This window comes from Hyla sarda, chromosome 5, assembly GCF_029499605.1.
Source record: "Hyla sarda isolate aHylSar1 chromosome 5, aHylSar1.hap1, whole genome shotgun sequence".
NCBI lineage: Eukaryota > Metazoa > Chordata > Amphibia > Anura > Hylidae > Hyla > Hyla sarda.
In genome coordinates this window covers 64,604,033-64,628,816 of record NC_079193.1, presented here as the reverse complement: position 1 = coordinate 64,628,816, position 24,784 = coordinate 64,604,033, and positions in this window count along the sequence as shown.

Sequence of the window (24,784 nt, the reverse complement as noted above, 5' to 3'; positions counted from 1 at the left end):
ATATATTCGGGCATAAATGCAATTGTCCAATGTAAGGAAATGTCAGCGTGTTTTCTTGTTAGCCCTGGGGCATTCTGGTGACAACCTGCAGGCCTCCCTGTAGCTTCCTTGTAGAAACATGGGCAGACTGTTTTATGTCTTGAGCTCATAAAGAGATGACACGTTCAAATAAAAACTTTACATTAGTTTCTTAATATATTCTTTAAAGTAGAACCAAGGCGAAGCTTCACTTTTATGATTCTACACTTCATTATTTTATGTTTTATTTTTTTTAATTAAATAAAAGGAACAAATAATAACAATAATAAAAAAACTAAACAACTTACAGTTGAGAACACTCACTCTATAAGGTGTGGACATAAAAATATTTATCTGTTGGAAAAAGTAGGATTCTTTTGGTGAACAACAATAATGAATCTGTTGGTCATGGCGTGCGCCAACATATTTGTTTGGAGCATAGGTACATTTTGCCTATATTGTTAGACCTAAAATCAATGTTTATTTTAGATGTTCACTGTAATCTATAGAAAAGTATGTGGAGGTCATATTACATACAGAGAGATAAGCTTCTTATTGTACAGCAGGATTAGGTAACCTGCATCCCTTCACTTGTTGTAGAACTACAAATCCAAAAATGCACTAAACAGCTGGAGAATCCCAGATTGGCGGTGTAATGGGACGTGTTATGTAATGTAATAATTCAATCCTTCATTTACATTTGACTTAAAAATTGTTCCCAGCAAAGGATTATTTGTCAATTGAAATTTGTAGTAAGCGACGATGATAAAGCAGTTTAAAAATTGCCAGTCATTACCATATGGCATGCCGGATAGCACTAAATCTTAGCGGCTTCGTGCCAGCTGAGAGGATTAAATCTTTAAGAATATGTCTTTTATTCATTGTTTTGATTAATAATTTATGTGAATGTCAAAGCAAGCTCTTGAACCATATTCTAAGGTCGAATCTATATAGTCAGATATCGCTTCACCCATCAGGGTTTATATAAAAGTCTCTACATGTCTGCAGTGTTTGATATATGGGGAACCCATTCGGAGCAGTCAGAAGCAGATGTTTGTCTGATGCCATGTAACAAAGAAGAAGGTTATTTATTTCTGTAGCCAAAGTTACACTTAAAAAAGGACTTAGTTTTATGAGTGACAAAACTGTCTGATATAATTCTAGCAAAAGTATCACTCACAATCACTATCTGAACACAGAAGATGCTTTATTGAATAATGTGTATCTTTATTCAATGTGTATTTTAGTATAAATATTTACAGATTTGTCCTTTCTAAAGTGACCTTGGGGTTATCCAGGAAAACACTTTTTTTTATATATATATCAACTGGCTCCAGAAAGTTAAACAGATTTGTAAATTACTTCTATTAAAAAATCTTAATCCTTTCAGTACTTATGAGCTTCTGAAGTTAAGGTTGTTCTTTTCTGTCTAAGTGCTCTCTGATGACACCTGTCTCAGGAAATGCCCAGTTTAGAAGAAAATCCCCATAGCAAACCTCTTCTAAACTGGGCGTTTCCCTTGACAGGTGTCATCAGAGAGCACTTAGACAGAAAAGAACAACCTTAACTTCAGAAGCTACAGTACTTAACTACATAAGTACTGAAAGGATTAAGATTTTTTAATAGAAGTAATTTACAAATCTGTTTAACTTTCTGGAGCCAGTTGATTTTATATATATATATATATATATATATATATATATATATATATATATATATATATATAAAAGTTTTGGCCTGAAATACCCCTTTAAGCTCAACATGTCCTGAAGTGTGCGGAATGAGATTGCCAGCTTTTCATAACAACATCATTTGGTTACACTAGAAATGCCCATACACATACATTTAAACAGATTTGTAAATTACTTTTATTTAAAAATCTTAATCCTTCCAGTACTTATCAGCTGCTGTATGCTCCAGAGAAAGTAATTTTCTTTTTGAATTTCTGTCTGACCACAGTGCTCTCTGCTCGAAAGGTTTGATATGGGGATTTGCTCCTGAAAAGAAATTCAAAATGAAAATAACTTTCCCTGGGGCATACAGCAGCTGATAAGTACTGGAAGGATTATTTAATTATTGGAAGAATTTAATTATTTTTTTAATAGAAGTCATTTACAAATATGTTTAACTTTCGAGCACCAGTTGATTTGACCAGTTTTCCACCGAATTTTGTTAATGAAAATGGACAATTTTAAGCAAACAATTGTTTGTCTGGTTAGGAAACACCATTTCAGCCAACTGTTAGCAATAGATATTTTGGGAACTAATATTATCTGAATATTCACAGAATATTCCCATATTCATCCTTTTCCCAGTATCATTGATCATCTGTGGGCAGTTTGGACAACTGTAATCACCAAAGGATAGGGAACAACATGTCTGATTGCGGGGGTCAGACTCTTTTGTCACTAATTAAACTAAGTAATTTTTAAGTATGGCTTAGGCATCAGAAACAAATAACCTTCTCCACCGTGGCACCATAGCCATCCGCTGCACAGAGCAAACTCCGCACCACACCACAGCCGCCACGCTCCCTCCATTTATGTCTAGGGGAGGAGGCTTGATGGCTATGTACTAGTTGTCACTCCCCTCCCATAGACATGAATGGAGGGGCATGGTGTGATGCCCCAGGCTTCTGTGTTCATGAACGCTGCAGTGCCCGCCCAGAGACCCCCAGGCCTCTCACGATCAGACATATTATCTCCTATGCTTTGGGAGGGGGTGTGATGGCTAGTACAAGTGTGGGTCTTTATTGAATAATGAAAGAAGATACACTGTGAGGTTACTGGACTTTTTCTTATTTTATTGCTACAGTGGGGATCAAAAGTTTGGGCACCCCAGATAAAAAGGTCTATTAATGTGTATAAAGAAGCCAAGGAAAGATGGAAAAATCTCCAAAAAGGCATAACATTACAGATTAGACATTCTTATAATATGTCAACAAAAGTTAGATTTTATTTCCATTGTTTACACTTTCAAAATAACAGAAAACAAAAAATGGCATCTGCAAAAGTTTGGGCATCCTGCAGAGTTAATATCTTGTACTGCCCCCTTTGGCAAGTATCACAGCCTGTAAATGCTTTTTGTAGACAGCCAAGAGTCTTTCAATTCTTTTTTTGAGGTATCTTTGCCCATTCTTCCTTACAAAAGTCTTCCAGTTCTTTGAGATTTCTGGGCTGTCTGTCACGCACTGCTCTTTTAAGGTCTATCCATAGATTTTCAATTATGTTGAGGTCAGGAGATTGTGAAGGCCATGGCAAAACCTTCAGTTTACGTCTCTTGATGTAATCCCTCGTGGATTTCGAGGTGTGTTTAGGATCATTATCAGTTTGTAGAGGCCATCCTCTCTTTAACTTCAGCTTTTTCACAGAGGGCATCAAGGTAGCATCCAAAATTTGCTGAAATTTTATTGAATCGATTTTTCCTTCTACTCGTGAGATGTTCCCTGTGCCACTGGCTGAGATACAACCCCCAAAGCATGATTGATCCACCCCCATGCTTAACAGTTGGACAGAGGTTCTTTTAATTAAATTCTGTTCCCCTTCTTCTCCAAACGTACCTTTGCTCATTCTGGCCAAAAAGTTCAATTTTAACCTCATCAATCCACAGAACTTGTTTCCAAAATGCATCAGGCTTGTCTATATGTTCATTTGCAAAGTTCAAATGCTGATTTTTGTGGGGAGGACGTAGAAGAGGGTTTCTTCTGATGACTCTTCCATGAAGACCATATTTGAACAAGTATCTCTTTATAGGGGAATAGTGTACTCCAACTCCAGTGTCTGCCAGATCTTTCAGGAGGGATTGTGCAGTCAAACGTGGGTTTTGAATTGTTTTTCTCATAATCCTGCAAGCTGTTCTGTCTGATATTTTTCTTGGTCTTCCAGATCTTGCTTTAACTTCCACTGTTCCTGATGACTGCCATTTCTTAATTACATTCCGAACAGAGGATATTAACATCTAGAAACATTTTGCTATCTTCTTATAGCCTTCTCCAGCTTTGTGAGCGTCAACTATTTTCAGTTTCAGATTTCTAGACAACTGCTAGAAGAACCCATGGTGCTGATTGTTGCGGCAAGGTCAGATGAGTCTGGGCATTTGAAATCTTTGAGATTGACATCACCTGGTCTTCCCAGATGATGATTGAGAACAATCCATGACACTGGCAGGTCTCAGCTTTGCAAAGGGGGCAGTGCATGCTGTAAATTCTGCAGGGTGCCAAAACTTTTGCAGATGCCATTTTTTTTTTGTTTTCTGTTATTTTGAAAGTGTAAATGATGGAAATAAAATCTAACTTTTGTTGACATATTATAAGAATGTCTAATCTGTAATTTGATGCCTTTTGGGAATTTTTCCATATCTCCTTGGCTTCTTTATGCACATTAATAATAATTTTTTACCTGGGGTGCCCAAACTTTTGATCCCCACTGTATGTATTGTTAAATGACATTGGGCACTTTAAAGGGGAACTGTCACCAGTTTTAGGCTACCCAAACCAGCATAATACTGGTACACTATGAATTATTATGAGTAATCATGGTTTAAAAATGCCACCAGAACCCCGGTAACTAGTTATGGGGGTGGCTCCCAGTGCCTACTTCCCACCCCGCGGGTACTGAGTACACTGAGTACTTCACCCTATACACAGATAGGAAGAGATGCGTCACTGAAGCCGGGCGTGAAGCATTTTTAAATTATGATTACCCTAAAAAGTCCAAGCGCATTTGAGTAGTACATAGTGCTCTGGCATTGTGCGGCTTACACCAGTTTTATGTCAGTTTGGGCAGCATAAAACTCATGACAGGCCCCCTTTAACTGAACTAAAGAAAAGGTAAGATGGACACATCTGTATTTGTTTTCACTTACCATTATTCTTCTCCTTTACACTGCAGAATTTTTTATTTTTTTTTATCAAGAAATGATATACCTTATGGATAACAAAAAAACATACAATGAAATGTGCAGGAAGAAGACTGTATAGTACAGTATGTAATGTGATATAAACTTGGCCATTGGGCCTAAGACGAATAAAAACATATATATATATATATATATATATATGAGATTTATCAAAACCTGTCTAGAGAAAAAGTTGCTGAGTTGCCCTTAGCAACCAATCAGATTGCGTCTTTCATTTCTGAAAAGGCCTCTGAAAAATGAATGAAGCCATCTGATTGGTTGCTATGGGCTCATCAACTTTTCCTCTGAACAGGTTTTGATAAATCTTCCCCATAAAGTTTATACAATTTCTATAAACACCATTAACATAGACCACATGTTACGGAGCAGGCCCTGGATTGCTTGACATAATGCTTTATGGCAGTGTAGAAAAATGTAGTAGAATTCACAACATTTTTTCTGACAATGAAAAATATCTGTCTGTGGTCCATGCATCTTAACAAAAAATGTATAAGAGCTCATTTACGACATGGTGGTGCCTCAGATGACCTCTACCTTAACTTTGAAAAGAATAGCAGTATATGCTATAGCACTTTCTACCTTAGGCAGCCGGAAAGCTTGAAAAATCCCTGGTGGCAACATATAAGCTGTATCAACACTACAGCTTGTACTGATATAGATAGAGCTATGGACTGTGTTGACAAAAGACATAATACAAAGAAGGTTATATGAAGTAATGCAGGAGCTGCAGTGGCATCCCAATGAATACATGGCCATGTTGTCTTATTCTAAAAGATTGTTATGAAGGTCATCAATCTCTGAATACCTATCTTTAAACTTTTGTTCCTCAACAGATAGTAGAATATATAGTCAAAATGTACCTATCCCAACTGAGACCCCAACAGACCCCAACTGAGCTCTAGAACAAGTGGGGAGAGAACTGCATTTGAGCAAATCTCTTCCTGCTCTGTGTGCATGACCAACATGATGCCATAGACTTACACTGGGAGTTCATCTTGGTCACATAGAACATCCCAGTCACATGTGCTTAGCGCATACTTTGCAGTGTCTTTTTACAGTATGAGGAGTGAGGAGGAAACCCATGGAAAAACCTACGTAAGGCAAAGATGCTAACCAAGAGCCCCTTAGCCGTCATACTGTAGACTTTCTATGTGAATTACTATTTTCATACATACGTCTGTTGTTTACTTGCAGGGGATAACAATCTGGTGTAATCATGTGATGGATAGAGCCCTTAAAGACTATAGACACCTTTGAAAAGCAATTTGTTTTATTCTCACTTTGTACTTATTATGGTGCGAAACATAGTCTCTGTAGACCTTTATTAAAAGTGCTGCTAACTTTTGCTTTTACATTCTCTACAAGGTACTGTATGAGCTCCATTTTCTCTATACCTATACACAGACTCTATATTTTGTACAGTCTATATGATTCTCCTCAACAGACTGCTTCATTTCTGATCAATTCTCTTTCCCCATCCTTTGTGACCTCTCTTACAAGATTTCTCTCCCTCCACTGTCCACTCTTTTAGCTGATGTATATTTCACTCCCCCCTGATGCTATTTCTATCACTGAGAGAGTAGAAAGTCTGTCTGAAAGATTTATATTTCTTTGAGAAGTAACTAAATGGTAGGACATTTCTAATCTAGACTATAACGTTCATTACATTCAGGAAACAAATCAATGATTTGAAAAAAGCAGTTGTCATGTCTGTCTTGGTCTGTGTTCACCCACAGCCATTGGATTTGGTTGTGTTTTAACAGTGATATGTTCCCCGGTCAGGCAATAGTTAAAGCATTTGGCTTTCTATCCAATAGCTCTTGGGGTGTGTCTACATAAGGTGAGCTCAGTTCCAGCTTCAGGGCTGGTGATTACATCTTGACATCCTGCTTGTTTCTAACATGCTGGACATGCTGCTATGGAGCTTTTGTGAAACACTGTTTGTTTGAGCTTTTAACCCCTTAACAACCAAGGACGTATATTTACGTACTTGGCCGGCTCCGCGGGGTCATATCAGGTCGGTTCCAGCATGTAACTGAAGCCGGGACCCGGGGCTAATAGCGCGCGGCAGTGATCGCGATGCTGCATGCTTTTAACCCTTTCGACGTGGCGTTCAAAGTTAAACGCCACATCTAAAATGAAATTATAAGCTTCCCAGCTGCTCAGTGTATAGTGATGTCACGAACATAAAATTTTCGGTTCGCGAACTGGGCGAACCGCCATTGACTTCAATGAGCAGGCGAATTTAAACCACAATAGTGATTTAAAAGTTGTTTCAAGGGGACTAACAACGGGACTGTGGCATGCCTGAGGGGGATCCATGGCAAAACTCCCATGGAAAATTACATAGTTGATGCAGAGTCTGGTTTTAATCCATAAAGGGCATAAATCACCTATTATTCCAAAATTCTTTGGAATAACATGCTTTAGCCCCCTTTGGGCAGCACATAGAGCCCCCCTTTAGGCATCACATAGTTAGATCCCCCCTTTAGGCAGCACATAGATTCCCCCATATTAGGCAGCACATAGTTAGAGCACCCTTTAGGCAGCACATAGGTAGAGCCTCCCTTTAGGCAGCATATAGAACCCCCTTTAGGCAGCTCATAGTTAGATCCCCCCTTTAGGCATCACATAGTTAGATCCCCCCTTTAGGCAGCACATAGATTCCCCCATGTTAGGCAGCACATAGTTAGAGCCCCCCTTTAGTCAGCACATAGATTCCCCAATATTAGGCAGTACATAGTTAGAGCCTCCCTTTAGGCAGCACATAGAGCCCCCTTTAGGCAGCACATATTTTGATCCCCCCTTTAGGCAGCACATAGATTCCGCCATATTAGGCATCACATAGTTAGAGCCCCCCTTTTGGTAGCACTGGTTTTATTTCACAGCCAAAAAAGTTTATTTTTATTTTTATTTGAACAACTATCACGCCAAATGTGATTTGCACTAGTGTGACAATGAGCAAAAAAGGTTGCCAGCGGAGTTCCCCTTTTAAGCAGAGGTCCCCAACCAGGGTACCTCCAGCAGTTGCAAGACACACGGACTGAACCTATAGCCCTTTTAATACTGTAGTTAGTTGCTTGAAGGAAATTAAGTTTTACACCGGAGTACCCCTTTTAATCAGCGGTTCCCTCCCAACCAGGGTGCCTCCAGCTGTTGCAAGACACACGAACTGATATTTGAGCCCTAAAAAGGGCTTTTTTAAGAGCTGTCCTTAAAGCAGATGTTAGACTAGTGCTTTAGAAGTAAACTGGACCCTGAATACACCACCTAGCAGCAACCTAGCTATCGCTTTTCCTATACAGCAGGAGCAGCTTCTCTGTCCCTCCACTTTCTAAGCCTGCAGCATGCCGAATGAAGGTAAAATGGCGTCCGTGCAGGAGGTAGGAGGGTCTGGAAGGGAGGGACTGCTGCTGATTGGCTGTAATGTGTCTGCTGACTCTGACTCACCGGGTCAAAGTTTACCGCAATGTTAAAGTATAGGGGGCAAATGGAACTTCACATATGTTTGCCTGGCGATGCGAACGCGGACATGCTAAGTTCACCGGGAACTGTTCGCCGGCGAACAATTCGCAACATCTCTATCAGTGGGGCTGATCGGAACCACCGCAGTGAAAATGCGGTCCTCTTACCTTCCTCCAGCAGGTCCATTCGGTGATTGATTGCTCCAAGCCTGAGATGCAGGCTTGAGCAATCGACCGCCGATAACACTGATCAATGCAAAGCTATGGCTTTGCAGTGATCGGTGTAAAAGATCAGTGTGTGCAGTGTTATAGCCCCCATGGGAGCTATAACACTGTAAAAAAAAGTGTAAAAAAAAAGTTATTAAATGTCATTTAACCCTTTCCCTAATAAAAGTCCGAATCCCCCCATCCCTTTTCCCATAAAAAAACATGTAAATAAAAATAGATATAAACATATGTTATATTGCTGCATGCGTAAATGTCCGAACTATAAAAACATATAATTAATTAAACCGCACGGTCAATGGTGTACAAGCAAAAAAATTCCAAAATAACGCTAAAACCTTCAGATCACGGCACAAAAAATGAGCCCTCATACTGCCCCATACGCAGTAAAATAAAAAAGTAATAGGGGTCAGAAGATGACAATTTTAAACGTATAAATTTTCCTGCATGTAGTTATGATTTTTTCCAGAAGTACGACAAAATCAAACCTATATTAGTAGGGTATTATTTTAATAGTATGGACCTACAGAATAAAGATAAGGTGTTATTTTTACCGAAAAATTTACTGCGTACTGATTAGAAACAGAAGCCCCCAAAAGTTACAAAATTGTGTTTTTTCTTCAATTTCATCACACAATTATTTTTTTTTCAATTTCGCCGTAGTTTTTTGGGTAAAATGACTGATGTCACTGAAAAGTAGAATTGGTGGCGCAAAAAATAAGCCATCATATGGATTTTTAGGTGCAAAATTGAAAGGTTTATGATTTTTAAACGGTGAGGAGGAAAAAACAAAACTGCAAAAATGGAAAAACCCGTGGTCCTTAAGGGGTTAATCTACTATCTCTGTTTTAGCATGTACCTTGCATTTATCTTTGATATTTTCTGCGCATTTTCCCATGGTTAGATAGCATGCTCTTAGTAAATTTAAATCTGTGTTTGTATAGTTGGTTTTAGGATTTGTATGTCCTTTCTGCTTTGTATTTGTTCACACTGTTTTCTCTTGTATCCTTTTTCTGTGTTTCTGTAACTAGTTATCCCTGTTACCTGTCCATGGGGACTCAGAGGGTATTGCTATTTCTCTGTCTACTGAAGGTGTTCTGAGGTATTGCGATTATTCCTGTCTTGTGTTCAGTGTGAACAGTTTTCTATAATTATATTCTTTGTATCTGTTTTCTGAGTTGTAACTAGGCCTCCCTGTTACCTATTTATGGGGACTCCGTGTCTACTGGAGGTTCTGGGGGATTATGCTACATTCCTGTCTGTTCCTGGTGTCTGTTTAGACTTTTTCATTTTCCTGTCTGGTGTTTTAAACTCTATGGGGGACATTTATCAAAGCATTTAGTAGTTTTTTTTGCTTAAAATTGTCGCAAAAAAAGTTGCATGTGCGACTACGCTCTTTTTTCTGCGACTTTTTGCATGTTCAGTGTCCTAAGCAAAAAATAAAAATCGTACTTACCAAAGCAAAAAGTGATTTTTGACTTGCAGTGGTCAGAGATTTATCAAGTGCGAAAGTCGCAAAAAAGTCGCATCGCATGAAAAAACCTACTAAATTTACTCCAGCTCAGACATGGAGCAGAAAAAGCCACTATCAAAGCAAAAACAAGAAAAAGTCCTTACGTGAACAAAATTTATCAACAGGCTGAAAGCAATTGATAAATAAGTCGCACATAAGCAAAAAAATTGTTAGAAAAAATGACAAAAAAAAAAAGGAATACATAAGCAAACATTGATAAATGTCCCCCAATATGTTTATTAGTTCTTTATTCAGATCTTTGGAGTTTTTGTACATGCACTGATCATACAGTACATGATCACTTAGCTAGTGTTTTCCTCTGTGCTTTTCCATTTATCTATAGTGTCCCCTGTGCTGCTCACTGATCTGTGTCCTCTGAACTTTACTATAGAGTTCTATGTTCCTATTTGTTTCTGGCTTGTGACCGACTATTTGTATGCGTTTTTAAGGCCACTGCACTTTAGCTCAGGGAGGGACCGGCGCCCAGTTGTCAATCCACCGTTTAGGGTGGATGGGCAAGTAGGCAGGAAGAGCGTTTTATGGTCAGTTTAGGGCTCACTCTCCCTGTCCCCTGGTCGGTCCCTGACAGCAGTTGAAAGGTGTTCGTAGAGTTAGATATTGCAATATATAGTAGGTATGCTTGACAATATTATACTAGTTCACATTTACTCATACATCCAACATACATACATAGATGATATCTATCTTAAATTCCAAAATTAATCTTCATCTAGCCATTAAAATCTCTGTACATTAAAACTACGGTAGTTATTTGTACTAATAAAAAGACATTTCCAATAGGGCTATACACTCTGGATTCTCATACACCCTGTAGTATATACATTCAAAAGAAATTAGCAAGTTCTTAAAGAATTTCTGAAATGATCCCATTAATGTGAATAGTGTTTCTTTACAATTATGTCTCACAAATGTCCCATTTTATGCCACAGAAATTCTTTCAGTTACAGCACTAATTTTACTGGAAACGAGATTTTCATGCGGCCATATAATAAAAAATTAGTTATTTGGTTCAATAATAAAATTTTAGTACATTTGGCACTTGAAAGCAGTTACTAGGCTGGATTGAAGGGACAGAGCAAATTTCATGACATTTTACTTTTTGTTCCCATTTTTGAGAAATGTAAAATGTTTTATATTTGATATAATGTATATTCTGCTGAAATAGGTAACTGAGGTTACCAGGCCTGGTTGGACAGTTTTAAATATGTTTTGTAAGAAAATTAAAGCTTTACCCATTGTCTAGGGATTGTTTAAGAAATCTCCAGATGTAACTCATAAAAAATTTTAAGTTGGTACCTAGTGACAAGATCTTCTACCTACCTGTGGGGTATTTCAGCAGAGACCCCTACACATGATTTGCTGGTGACAGTGATATAACTAGCTACTCTTACGTGTTGTGAAAATAAATTATAGGCATTTATTGCACATAGACCTCCAAAACTCCCACCTGTCAGGAGACTTGGGTCCCCTGCCTGATAATGATGTTTTAAAGCTGAAACAATACAGAGGCCCAATGTCTAACGCTACTGTGTTAAAGGACATCTGCATCGAAAACAACTGGGGGATGAATTGTTTTTCACAGGATAGGGGATAAGTGTCTAAATGCAGGGGGTCCAACCGCTGGGACACCCCGTGATCTCCCGCGGGGCCCCTGCATTGCTGCGCTGTGTGCCGGCTAATGCGCGTAGCGTCGAACTCACTGAGGTCGACGGTACGCCCCCTCCCCATACAGCTCTATGGGAGAGGTGGGGAGGCACGATCATTGCATCTTCGCCTCTCCCATAGAGATACATGGAGGGGGCGTGTCCGCCACATCGTCATGTTGAGGCCGACACGCCTCCTGCACAGGAGAGTGGATACGTTGATTTTGCAGCATATTTCCTTTAAAGGGGAACTTCAGTACAGAACATCCTATTCCCTATCTACAGGATAGGGGATACGTGTCTGATTGTGAGGGTCTGACCGATGGGACCTCCCATGATCTCCTGCTCAACTTCCGCTCCGTGCTTGGATTAATGTCGACCACAGCATGAAGCGGAGGCTGTCACGCCCCTGCATGTATCTCTATGGAAAAGCTGAAGATACATGAGCGCTGTATCTCCAGCTCTCCCATAGAGATACATTGAGGAGGGAGTTGGCCATTACGTTATGCCATGGTCCACTTCCGCTCCATGCATAAATAGATCCAGGGGGGCTGGGCAGAAGATCTTGGGGGATCCCAGCAGTCAGAACCCTGGTGATCAGACAATTATCCCATACCCTGTGAATAAGGAATAAGATGTTATGTACCAAAGTTATCCTTCAATCAAGAGAAATCCATAAAACTCTTATGAGGCAGATGCCAACTTGCCCATAGTAGGGTAAATTTTCTACTTGACTGCAAGTTTCACAATCCCTGGAACAATGCCCTTTCTTCATAAATGTAGTACCCATGATTGAATCAAGAGGTGTCTGTGCACATCTTTTTCTATTCAAGGTCATGGGAATTACTGAGTGAGTTACTAAATAGCTTATCTATGTGCCATAGGTTTTACTGGAATGTTGTATACCTCTATATTTTACATCAATCTGATTGTGGTGGGCACCAGTTGTTTACCCAAGCATAATGTGCCAAAACATTTAAAGGGTCTATTTACACATAGAGTATCCTGCACATATTTGAAGCTGCAGCTTTAAAGCTGTTTTCAGTCATTTAGTTTTTATTAAAATCTACAGCTTCAAATCCTGTGCATCAAATATGCACAGGATACTGTATGTGGAAATATACCCAAAAGGAAAATTCTAGTCATTATGCAATTTAAGGTTGTTTTCTGGTGAAATTTTTTTTTTTTTTGTTAAAAACATGGTTAGGCTGCCTCCTTAAACAAAAGAATCAGCACTTACCTGCCTCAATACCTGTAACTCTCAGTATCACTTTTCTTAGTTTCTGCCATGAACCACTTCCTAGTGCCTATCACTGGCTTAGTCGAGACACTGCTGCAACCCGTGATTGGCAGAGCAGCATGTGACATATTGGAGATGGGATGCACAGTTCAGAGCAAGATATTGCCACTCACTGCCAGAAATTCCTTTAAAGGACATCTGTAGTGCTCGCTGGGGCCCCCCGTGATCTCCTGTACGCGGCCGCGGAAATGTACAGGAAAGGGGACATTCCGTCCACATATGAGGTGGCAGCCAGCATGCCCCCTCCATGAATCCCTGCTGCGGCTTTCTGCTGCGGGCAACATGGTCCTCCCAGCAGACTGCCGCAGCCCCGTACAGGAGATCACGGGGGGCCCCAGTGCTCGGACCCCCCGCGATCTATAACTTATCCCCTATACTTCCTTTGGATAGGGGATAAGTTATAAGCACAGCTCTCCTATAATATCAACAAGTTCTCTTAAATAATACTATTAGGACATAGTAAGGATCAGAAAAGATTGGGAATGCTTACTGTATAACCCCTTTTGTATATTTTAGTTCAGAATAAAGACAGTGTAGACTAGACATCTTAAAATGCACCAGATTTATCCAAATGGTTCAGGCTGTTTGATAAATCTAGAGCACCTTAGGCAGTCAAGTCTAAGTTTAGATCAACTATTAGACAACGTAAACCTCACCAGAATCTTACACTAGAATTCTGGCTCAATTTTGGCGCATAGTGTTGCATTGTCGAGGTAAGGCACATATAAAGAAAACTTAACTTAAATAGAGAGCCAGGTATATATATATATCTTTATATATAAAAGTATACCTTAATATATACTTTTATATATAAATATTTAAAAGAAAAGTATGTAAATATTGTCATATTGTTAAGCACAAAGTATTTACTTCAGACTGAAAACAAATAATTTATTTGTTGGTCTACAATCCAGTTTACAGTCACTTTTATTTCTCATGAAAACATATGTAATGTCTCTTTTTAACAATCACCCATTCTTTTGTGATGTTGTATTTTTCACAAGGTGAAATGTTCAGGTTTTACTATGTCTTATTTCATAAACCAGCTTCATCTGTGTGTGTGTGTGTGTGCCTTATAGCAGTATGAGATCATTATTAATAACTAGTGTCAGTAGGATACTTGTCCTATAGTTTATATGATTGAGAATATGGCTTTTAAATAGGGTTTTCACCTTGATGAAGTCCTAGAGCTGGGATGTGTTCAGTGCAATAGTCCTTCAGAAATAACCATACCTTCGGGAACTGTGATTTGAAAACCTTTTTCCATCTGGGCTCTCATATGGGTCCTTCTTCATATACTGAATGCCCCATTGCATGTCTCTACCATTCCTACAAGCCACAAATAACATTACTCGGTAATCATCATCTACTAACTATAAATAATAATAATAATAATAATCATTACATGCCAAATTCTGTCAAACTTGCGTGACATTCCTAATGACTCGCTCTTGCAGACAGGTGCGGTTGCAGTGTAGAGGCACGGAAACAGTACTTTTCAAATCAAAGTTCAGTGTTTTATTCACACTTGGCAAAGAGCAAACAGTGTTAAATGCAGATCAAAGAAAGGTGTTTGTTCACACCTGAGTCCATGCCATGTGGCATCAAGCAAGTCTTTTCCAAGCCTCCAGGCACTCTGCTCACCAGCTTCCACACTCCACAAGGAAGACCTCAAAACTCAGCTTTCTGGCAGTGTGAGCTGCAACATGCAAATCCCCCTCAGCTGGTGGAGCAGCTTTCCTTTAAGGCCAACAAAAGGCAGCCTGGATTGTGTGGAATGGCCCCCACCCAACACTTGACCATTTCCAGTAAGAGCCGTCCCGGATTGGCTTTCTAGCCATACTACAGCAACAGTGTCAGTCTGCATTGCAGCACAGACACTCGACAATAATCGGCTTTTACTTCGCCAAGGCCAGGAGCCTTGGTGACAAATACCAACCATCAACTACAATGCCCTTCCCCTTCTCACATACCCCCCCTTTGTTCAACCCTGAGGGGGTGAACACTTGTGCAACAGTGGACTCGTGATAGGGCATAGGTGTTGCCTAGCAACCGACCCACCCTGTGTTCAACCCTAAACTTGAAATTCTGCAAGGACAAAAAACACCTGGTGACCCTGGCATTTTTGTCCTTGCCTTTCCACATCCACTTAAGGGGGGAATGATTCATCACAAGACAAAACTTCCTCCCCAACAGATAATACTGGAGAGACTTGAGTGTCCACTTAATGGACAGGCACTCTCTCTCCACTATACTATACTTGGTCTCGGCCGGGGTCAGTTTGCGGCTGAGAAAGACAACGGGATGCTATTCCCCGTTGACTTCCTGGGAGAGTACAACCCTGAGACCTACCTCAGAGGCATCGGTCTGTACCACAAATTCCCTTTTGAAGTCGGGTGTCACCAACACCGGAGACCCACATAGAGCTGACTTCAAAGCGGAAAACGCCTGCTCTGCCTGTTCATTCCAACGCACCATTACGGACTTGCGTCCCTTCAGGAGGTCTGTTAAGGGCGCAGCCACCATAGCAAAATGGGGGATGAATCTCATATAGTAACCCACCATTCCCAGAAACGACTTCCCCTGTCGGTTAGTGACAGGTTGTGGCAAATTCCGGATGGCCTCTATTTTGTTTACCTGGGGTTTGACAACTCCACGCCCAATGACATATCCCAGGTATTTGGTCTCTTCTAACCCTATGGCACATTTTTTTGGGTTAGCAGTTAACCCGGCCTTCCTAAGGAAGTCTGCCATTGCCTGCACTTTTGGAAGGTGACTTTCCCAGTCTGTACTATGAATGATGATTTCGCCTAGATAGGCCAACGATGTGGCTAGAGTACAATATCCATTAGCCTTTGAAATGTAGCGGGAGCGCCATGTAGACCAAAGGGTAACACCTTGTACTGGAATAACAGTACAAGGTGTTAACAGTACTATGGAAATCATTACAGAATCGCAACGTACCGTCTGGCTTGGGTATTAAGACTGGCACACTCACTCTTCGACTCCTGGATGACATCCAATTTTAACATCTGTTGTACTTCTTCCGAGATGGCCTGTCGCCACGACTCAGGTACCCGATATGGGTTCAGTGACAATGTAATGGTGGATGACAGAAGTACATCCAGAAAGGTCTAAGAACACATCAGTGTTCCTACTGATGAACTCCCTGGCCTCCTGAGTCTGTGCAAAGACTGAGGGATCAGAAAACTCCACCCCTGACAAACCTGGCCGGGGGCTGTAATCCACACTAGTCTCCCTATCTTTCCAAGGTTTCAACAAGTTTACATGGTACACTTGCTCTGGCTTCCTCCGCCCGGGCTGGTGTACCCTGTACGTCACCTCCCCTACCTTTTCGATCTCTTCGTAGGGACCTTGCCACCTAGCCAGAAACTTAATGTTGACCGCTGGTACCAGAACCAAAACTCGATCCCCCCGGGTTAAAATACTGAACCCGAGCCTGGCGATTATAGATTCTACTCTGGGCTTGCTGAGCTGCCTCCATATGTTCCCTAACTAAGGGTAACACTGTTTCCATCCGCTCTTGCAACTGAGTGACATACTCAACCACACTTTTGTGCGGTGTGGGCTGTTGTGCCCACCCCTCTTTGGCTATGTCTAGCAGACCACGTGGATGTCTGCCGTACAGCAGTTCAAAGGGCGAGAGCCCAGTAGAGGCCTGGGGAACCTCTCGCACTGCGAACATGAGGTAGGGCAGCAAAAGATCGCAATTCTTCCCATCTCTAGCCACCACCCACTTTAACATATTTTTAAATGTTTGATTAAACCTTTCTACCAGGCCGTCTATCTGTGGGTGGTACACGTAGGTCTGTAGCTGTTTTACCTGCAGTAACTTACTGAGCTCTTTCATTACCTTTGACATAAACAGGGTGCCCTGGTCAGTCAACACCTCTTTAGGTAAGCCCACTCGGGGAAAACATCTCCATTAGATCCTTAGCTATGAGTTTGGCCGAGGTATGTCGCAGAGGTAGCGCCTTGGGATACCGAGTCACATAGTCCAGGACTATCAAGATGTGTTGGTGCCCCCTAGCGGATTTCGGCAACGGGCCTACAAGATCCATTGCAATCCATTCAAACAGGACCTTGATAATCGGGAGGGGGACCAAGGGACTATGGTAATGTGGCTGGGGGCTAGTTATTTGGCATGTTGGGCAAGATTCCCAATATCTTTGGACCTCCTTATACACACTGGGCCAGTAAAAGCGCTGCAAGATTCGGTCCTGTGTCTTCTGCTGGCCCAGGTGCCCCCCACCAGAACATGTTGGTGGGCTAATTCTAACACAAGCCTCAGATATGCATTAGGCACCACCAATTGTTCCACACTCTCACCCCGTACCTGGTTTACCATGTACAGCATCCCTTGGTGGACCACAAAACAGGGGTATATAGTCTCCGCTTCCAGTTGTTGTGGTGCACCTTCTACAATTAAAAAATTTTCCCAGGCCCGAGATAGAATCGGGTCCTGGTGCTGTGCCGTACCAAAATTTTCTCCTGTGACATTGAGGTCTGCCAACTCTGGTCCTGACGGCAGTTCCTCCATTACCATTACACTCAGTGGAGACAACACCTCCTCTTCCACCGTAGTGGTGGTCACCCCCAACTGCTGTCCCTTCTGACTCAGGTTCCCAGGGTTCCAGGGTTACCCCTAAGTATGGACAGTCTATTTGGAACACCCCTACCTCACGGGTTTGGGGGACTCTTGTCTGAGGCGAACCCTGGAAAGTCTCTCCCAATTATCAACTCATGTGGCAACGGCCATCTCATGAGTCAACCGGCCGGTCGCCGTTGACAAAGTTACCAGGGCAGTAGTATAGTCTTTTGGCCTGTATACTCGGTGGGCAGTATCAGGTCGGATCTCACCAGTGTCACAATGCTACCGGAATCTATCAGGGCCACCACAACACTATCTCCAACCCTCACCTGTCAGAGATGATCAGAGTCCGCTGCCCTGGAAACACTGGTAGCACACAGTCTCTGGGCGTACACGGATGGGCGGAGAGCACAGTTCATGTCCATGGCTCTTCCCACTGGGGACAGTTGGCCCTAACATGGCCCGGTTGTTGACACCCCCAACACAGCAACGGGGCAAAAGGAGGGTGATAACAACTGGAGGAGGCAGTCACTTAAGCCAAGTTTTCAGTTGCACATAGCATTTGCTTAGCCCCATCCTCATGCCTTGTGTTTGGTCTCGGTGTCTTTGTTACTAGAGACAAACTAAGCCTAACAACTGGCAGTGAACTATAAATTCAGTGCAAGCAAGACCCCTGTGGCTGAAATTGCAGACGCAATTTAGAGGGTAAGACAGCATAATTGCTTTTTGATTAATTGAAATATTTTTTTTTAAATAAACAGCATAATTTTGCAGTTTTATAAAACCTGTGTGAGCTGTAGTATCAGTCAAATTGTTTGGGTCCCAGACACATATATTATATAGAAATTGCTGAATAGAATAATAAACTGTATATATGGCAATGATTTCTATTTTTTATTACTAGGTTGGAAGAGCCCTTTAAATGGCAGGCACACAATCATGAAGCCAATAAATGGATATAGACCTATGAAGTTGAAAACTTAAGGACGTGACCAATGTTATATGATAGTTCATGAGCTATAGAATTTAACATACTTCTGTGACCGTACAATTATTTACCTCATGCTGAGTAATATCGGCAAAAGAATGATTGGCCATTCCATTAAGCAGTAACATAAGATGAACTTTCTGTATCCGTTCGGTTACAAACAACCTTTTGATAATCTAGGACAAAAAAAGGGCACAAGCGCTAATAGAATTAGGCGTTATTTATGCATTCGGCAATGGCTACATAAGAAAAAAAGTAATGTTGTGTAATTATGTAAAGATGAAATGTAACCCTATGGGTACCATTCAGATCCACGCGAGTCACCGCTTATGCCAGCAATTCAATTAGAATTCCAAGGAAGTTGTGTTTCCTATGTCTCTAATGGCGGCGCAGTGGAGAGCCAGGACTAATATAAAATGATGATAATAGCCGATATTAATTACCAGGTAGAAACTTTTCCTCTGAATCGCTGGAGCAATTTGTTACACAGCAAAACTTTTAACCTCATTAAGTTGAGCATTGTAATAAAGGGGAGAAAAAAAAGCAGTGGGAAATTGCATACACTATCAACAGTGACAGCCAATATAGGCTCCCAACACTTAGTGGACATCATCTGTTACAGTCACCTAAATGGCTTAGCACATTGACACTCCAAATAAATAGCACACAAGGCCATTAATCATCCCACACTAATTTAATTAACTAAGGTGCTTTGGCTTTGTTGATGTTCGTGCCGTTCCCCGGCTTTCAGAGTGAAGTACAACATAAAGGATAGACGCGACCATTTCCCCCCCCCCCCCCCCCCCCTCAAGGTCATAGCGCTACTTCCAAGACAAGGGTACCATATGTTACTTCTACTTTTCCCGGCAGCCATTATATAACCTTAAGATTTTGAAGTGTGGCCATGTTTTACAATTATCCCACTTGTTAGTGATATTGAGTAATATTTAATAAATTATTTAGGAAGAAGTTAGATACTTTCTTTCGAAATATTCAGTTTCTGTTCATGAACTTGGGGACCTCAACAGTAGGATGCAAGTGGGGCAGGGGGAATTGTTAACTTACGACTCCCTATGGATATATTAGTATTCACATTAAAACACCTTCTTATAAACACTTTGACATTGTTATGGTATAACAGGAGTCTCTGCTCCAGGATCTGAAGGGGACTTGTAGAAGGAACTCGGTCTGTGTATTTCTTTCTTGTCTTTGTATAGAAATGGTTACAAAAGATTACATTACTATTAGCACCAGATTATTAGTTACCCAACACTATTGCCATCTCAAATTGCCTTTACTCCCTTAGACTCACGTTACCTACATGGTAATTTTTGTCACGTTATTATCCCTAGTATTCAAGGGAGGTTTGAGGGTTAATATCTAATATTTAAAGGATGCTGAATAGGGTTAAAAATAATATACATACTTGTTTCAAGAAACAGTTGTGGCACTGCCAGCATTTGTGTTCCAGCCCTATTAAGTGTTATCACAATAAGAATTTTCCAGGTTAGGGAAGCTTAGTAGAGTTAAAGGGGTATTACCGTGCTGACAACTTATCCCCTATCTAAAGGATAGGGGATAAGTTGCCTGATCGCGCGGGGTCCCGCCGCGGGGACCCCCGCAATCTCGCATGCAGCACCCAGCTCTTATCAGGCCCCGGAGCGAACATCCACTCCGGGTCTGATGACGGGGCCGGTGATCGTGACGTCACAGCCCCGCTCCCGTGTGACGTCACGCTCTGCCCCCTCAATGCAAGTCTATGGCAGGAGTGAGACAGCTGTCTCGCCCCCTGCCATAGACTTACATTGAGGGGGCAGAGCATGACGTCATACGGGGGCGGAGCCGTGACGTCACTATACTCTCGCCCCGTGATCGGCAGTCATCAGACCAGGAGCAATGTTCGCTCCGGGGCCTGATGAGAGCGGGGTGCTGCGTGTAAGATCGCGGGGGTCCCCAGCGGTGGGACCCAGTGCGATCAGGCAACTTATCCCCTATTCTTTAGATAGGGGATACGTTGTGGGCAAGGTAGTACCCCTTTAAGTTATTTGCGCTTCATTCCTGCATGTGCTAGGCTTGGATGAAGCGCAGCTAGCGCAAATGGACGTGGATTACTCTGGCACAACTCTCTACCCTGGAAAGTTTTTATCGCACTAAGATGGTGAGTGTTGATACAAGCACAAGTTTGGAATGTGGACTTTGTGGTAAAGCACCTCGGTTGTCAGCCACTGGTGTAAAACAACCTTAAATACCCCAGTGAGAGTTTTAGTGTTGGTCATTCTTTCTTTTTAAGAATTTATGTCATATCTATACTACTCTGTTAAGGTTAGGGTTATTCTCAAAGGGGTACTCGGTGGAAAACTTTTTAATTTTTTTTAAATCAACTGGTGCCAGAAAGTTCAACAGATTTGTAAATTACTTCTATTAAAAATTCCTTATCCTTCCAGTACTTATTAGCTGCTGAATACTACAGAGGAGATTGTTTTCTTTTTGGAACACAGTGCTCTCTGCTGACATCACATGTACAGTGCTCTCTGCTGACATCTCTCTCCATTTTAAGAACTGTCCAGAGTAGAAGAAAATTCACATGGCAAACATATGCTGCTCTGGACAGTTCCTAAAATGGATGTCAGCAGAGATTACCGTGCTTATGATGTCAGCAGAGAGCACTGTGTTCCAAAAAGAAAATAATTTCCTCTGTAGTATTCAGCAGCTAATAAGTACTGGAAGGATTAAGATTTTTTAATAGAAGTAATTTACTAATTTGTTTAACTTTCTTGCACCAGTTGATTTAAAAAAAATGAATTCCAAGCTTGAAAATGGTCCTATGGTAGGACAGAAACGTTGCTGCTATGTGAGCCAATAAATCACCACTTTTTTTCACGTTATTGAGGAGTGCTGCGCTTTTTCTACATTTATATTACATGGACTTTGATCGGGTCTGGGGCGCTGGCACCCGCTGCTGTATTGGATAAGTAGTGCTGCAGATTTTCTTCATTGAGATATTATATATATATATATATATATATATATATATATATATATATATATATATATACACACCGTGGCATGCCAAATATTATAAGGATAAACTCATTGACGCTCACCAAGTCTTTATCTCCATTTAAAGGGGTACTCCAGTGGAAAAAATTTTTTTAAATCAACTGGTGCCAAAAAGTTAAACAGATTTGTAAATTACTTCTATTAAAAAAACATAATCTTCCGAGTACATATTAGCTGCTGAATATTACAGAGGAAATTATTTTCTTTTTGGATTTATTTTCTGTCTTTCCACAGTGCTCTCTGCTGACACCTCTGTCCATTTTAGGAACTGTCCAGAGCAGCATATGTTTGCTATGGAGATTTTCCCTTGCTCTGGACAGTTCCTGACAGCAGAGAGCACTGTGGAAAGACAGAAAATAAATCCAAAAAGAAAATATTTTCCTCTGTAGTATACAGCTGCTAATAAGGACTGGAAGGATTAAGATTTTTTAATAGAAGTAATTTACATATGTTTAAACTAGACAAATCAGTAGTTTATAGGAAACCACAAGCCCCCCATGAGTGGTGTCCTGACTTAACAATTGCAAAACAAAGCTGAGATGTAGAATCGGTGAGTGCTACAGTATTTATTCCTGGATTATTTGATGTTCATGAACTATTGCTATATGTCAGCTGAGCACAATGTAATGGCAGCATCTGGACTGAGTTCATATCCGAATAAGCCCAAGGTGCTAGCCTGAAGCATAGAACCCATGTTTTAGTCAATGAATTAAGTGTACTGTGGCTTGTCTGTGATCACATTTGGCTTGTTTTTTACCAGTATGCATTTAACGTGAGGACAATATTCTGGCAAATAAAGCATTTTACAAACCACAATTAAAATATAATGCGTTCAGTCTATTATTGTCCATGGACATCTTTTGATGCTTTTACAACGAATGCCCGCTGTTAACAGTCAAAACAAAATGTGAATGCCCAATAACAGCTAATGTTCTCACTACTTTTTGACAGTCAAAAAGGTTAATGGTATCTATGGTGGTCAAGACCAGCACAGGGATAACATGTACTGTTTATAAAAATGTACTTTATTATAGTCCAAATAAGCATAAAATTCTGTACTGATGGATATAATAGTATAGATTTACAGAGTTTAGAGCTCTTTTATTGTTCTATCTTGATAAATCCCCTACTTCCCTTTATACAACTATAGAGCTAAACTTTAAATGAGATTTCTGTATGTGGATTTAAACAGCTCCCATTGCACTTTTTCTTTTACAAATACAGAAGAATTGATCTGGAAGCTCCAATTTGCAATTGTGTTTTTTTGAAACTTTGCAACCCACGAAAGTTCCAATCTGTCATGGTGCCACTAAGGGTGTATGGAGCAGGCATCTGACTGCAGCCCGCTCCATATCCGGTGACCTCAGCTGATTTCAATAGCAGGGGGTTAAGGCTTATAGCCACTTATTAACCCATTTAACTACTCCCTGGTGGTTTAGTGGAGTCAATCCACTCTTAAGGTTACCTCTCCTTCACTGCCGTCTGTGACTCTTCAACTGCAACAGGCTCTATCAATCGAGCATGGAGCACACAGATCAATACAGTTCAATAGAACTGCATTAATCTATATGAGGAATCTAATAATCCCTCTGAAAATTCCCCTAAGGGGACCAATAAAGTAAAAATGTAAATAATAGAAAACGTTTAACACACATACAATAGCACCTTCCATATTAATAGTTTAAATCAGCCCCCTTTCCCAGTTTTCCCAAAATTTAAACAAAATTAATATATTTGGTATCATCACATGCATAATTGTCTAAACTATTAAAATATATGTTGTATACTTAAAAAATACCAAATCCTAGAATTTTTTAAATATTTTTTTAAAAATAAATAAAAAAGCAATCAAAAAGTGTGATTAATACGACAAGGGTACCAATAAAAACAAGTATGCAAAAACTGGAAATTTAAAAATAATTTCTAAAAAGCTTAGAATGTTTGTGAAATGTATTAAACATGATGGAAACTATACATATTGGGTATTGTTGTAATTGAACCCATCTAAAATATGAAGATAACATGTTAGTTTGACCTCATGGTGAATGGTGTAAAAGAAAAGCACCCCCCCTCCCCAATTTCCCCTTACAAATAATTTTTTACCAGTTTCAGAGCATGTTATTGAAAAATAAAGAAAGTCATTACAAGGTACAATTGGACAATTGGTCCTGCAAAAAACAAGCCCCCATATGGTTGTGTAGATAAAAAAAGTGAAAGAGTTATGGCTATTAAAGGTCGAGGAGGTAAAAAACTAAAAATTGGCCAAATCTTTAGCGGATTGTTTCTAAATATTTATTGTTGTATAGTCTGACACATGGCATCACATATGCAGTTTTCTCGGAATTTTTTTCTATTGTTTTTAGAACCAAATCAAAAAGTGGATATTAAAAGGAAAAGTATAATTTTTGTCTGTTATACTTTTCTTTCTTTTTAGATCCAAGTCTAGTTTTGCCTCACAAACCATCTGCCACAAAAACTGGCACAATAACAGTATGTGTGCTTCTTGCCAAATAGGTATAAAAAGGAAACGATAAATGAGAAAACTTAATGATACATTGTTTGCGTATCATTGAAAGACATGTAAATCTTACATGAAAGAAAAAGGCAGCTGGGATGCCAATTGGCACATGCTCAGTGCTCACTTCTGCTTCTCCAAGGGTTTATTAGTTTTCTTTGATTTACCAGTTCCCAGTTATAATGGTTTATACCCCGTTTTGCCTGTGCCTGCTGTTTCTTGTGTTTGAAGCCAGATTTGTCTTATGCTATACATGTCTGACCCCTGTGTAGCCAGAATGCATTACTATTATGGTTATCGACCATAGCAAGTTTACTGCCTTTGTATAAGATTGATCCCCTGCAGAGCACCCTACTCGCTTTGACCTCAGCTTGATGATTTTATTTTCCCGTTGGCATTGTATCTGCCTTTTTTTACCCTGTTTTCAACTTCAAAACTGTGTGCTGCTACTCCATCACTTTCCCAAGTTTCTATATATGCTTGCTAGAGAAGTAACCACTGGAAAACA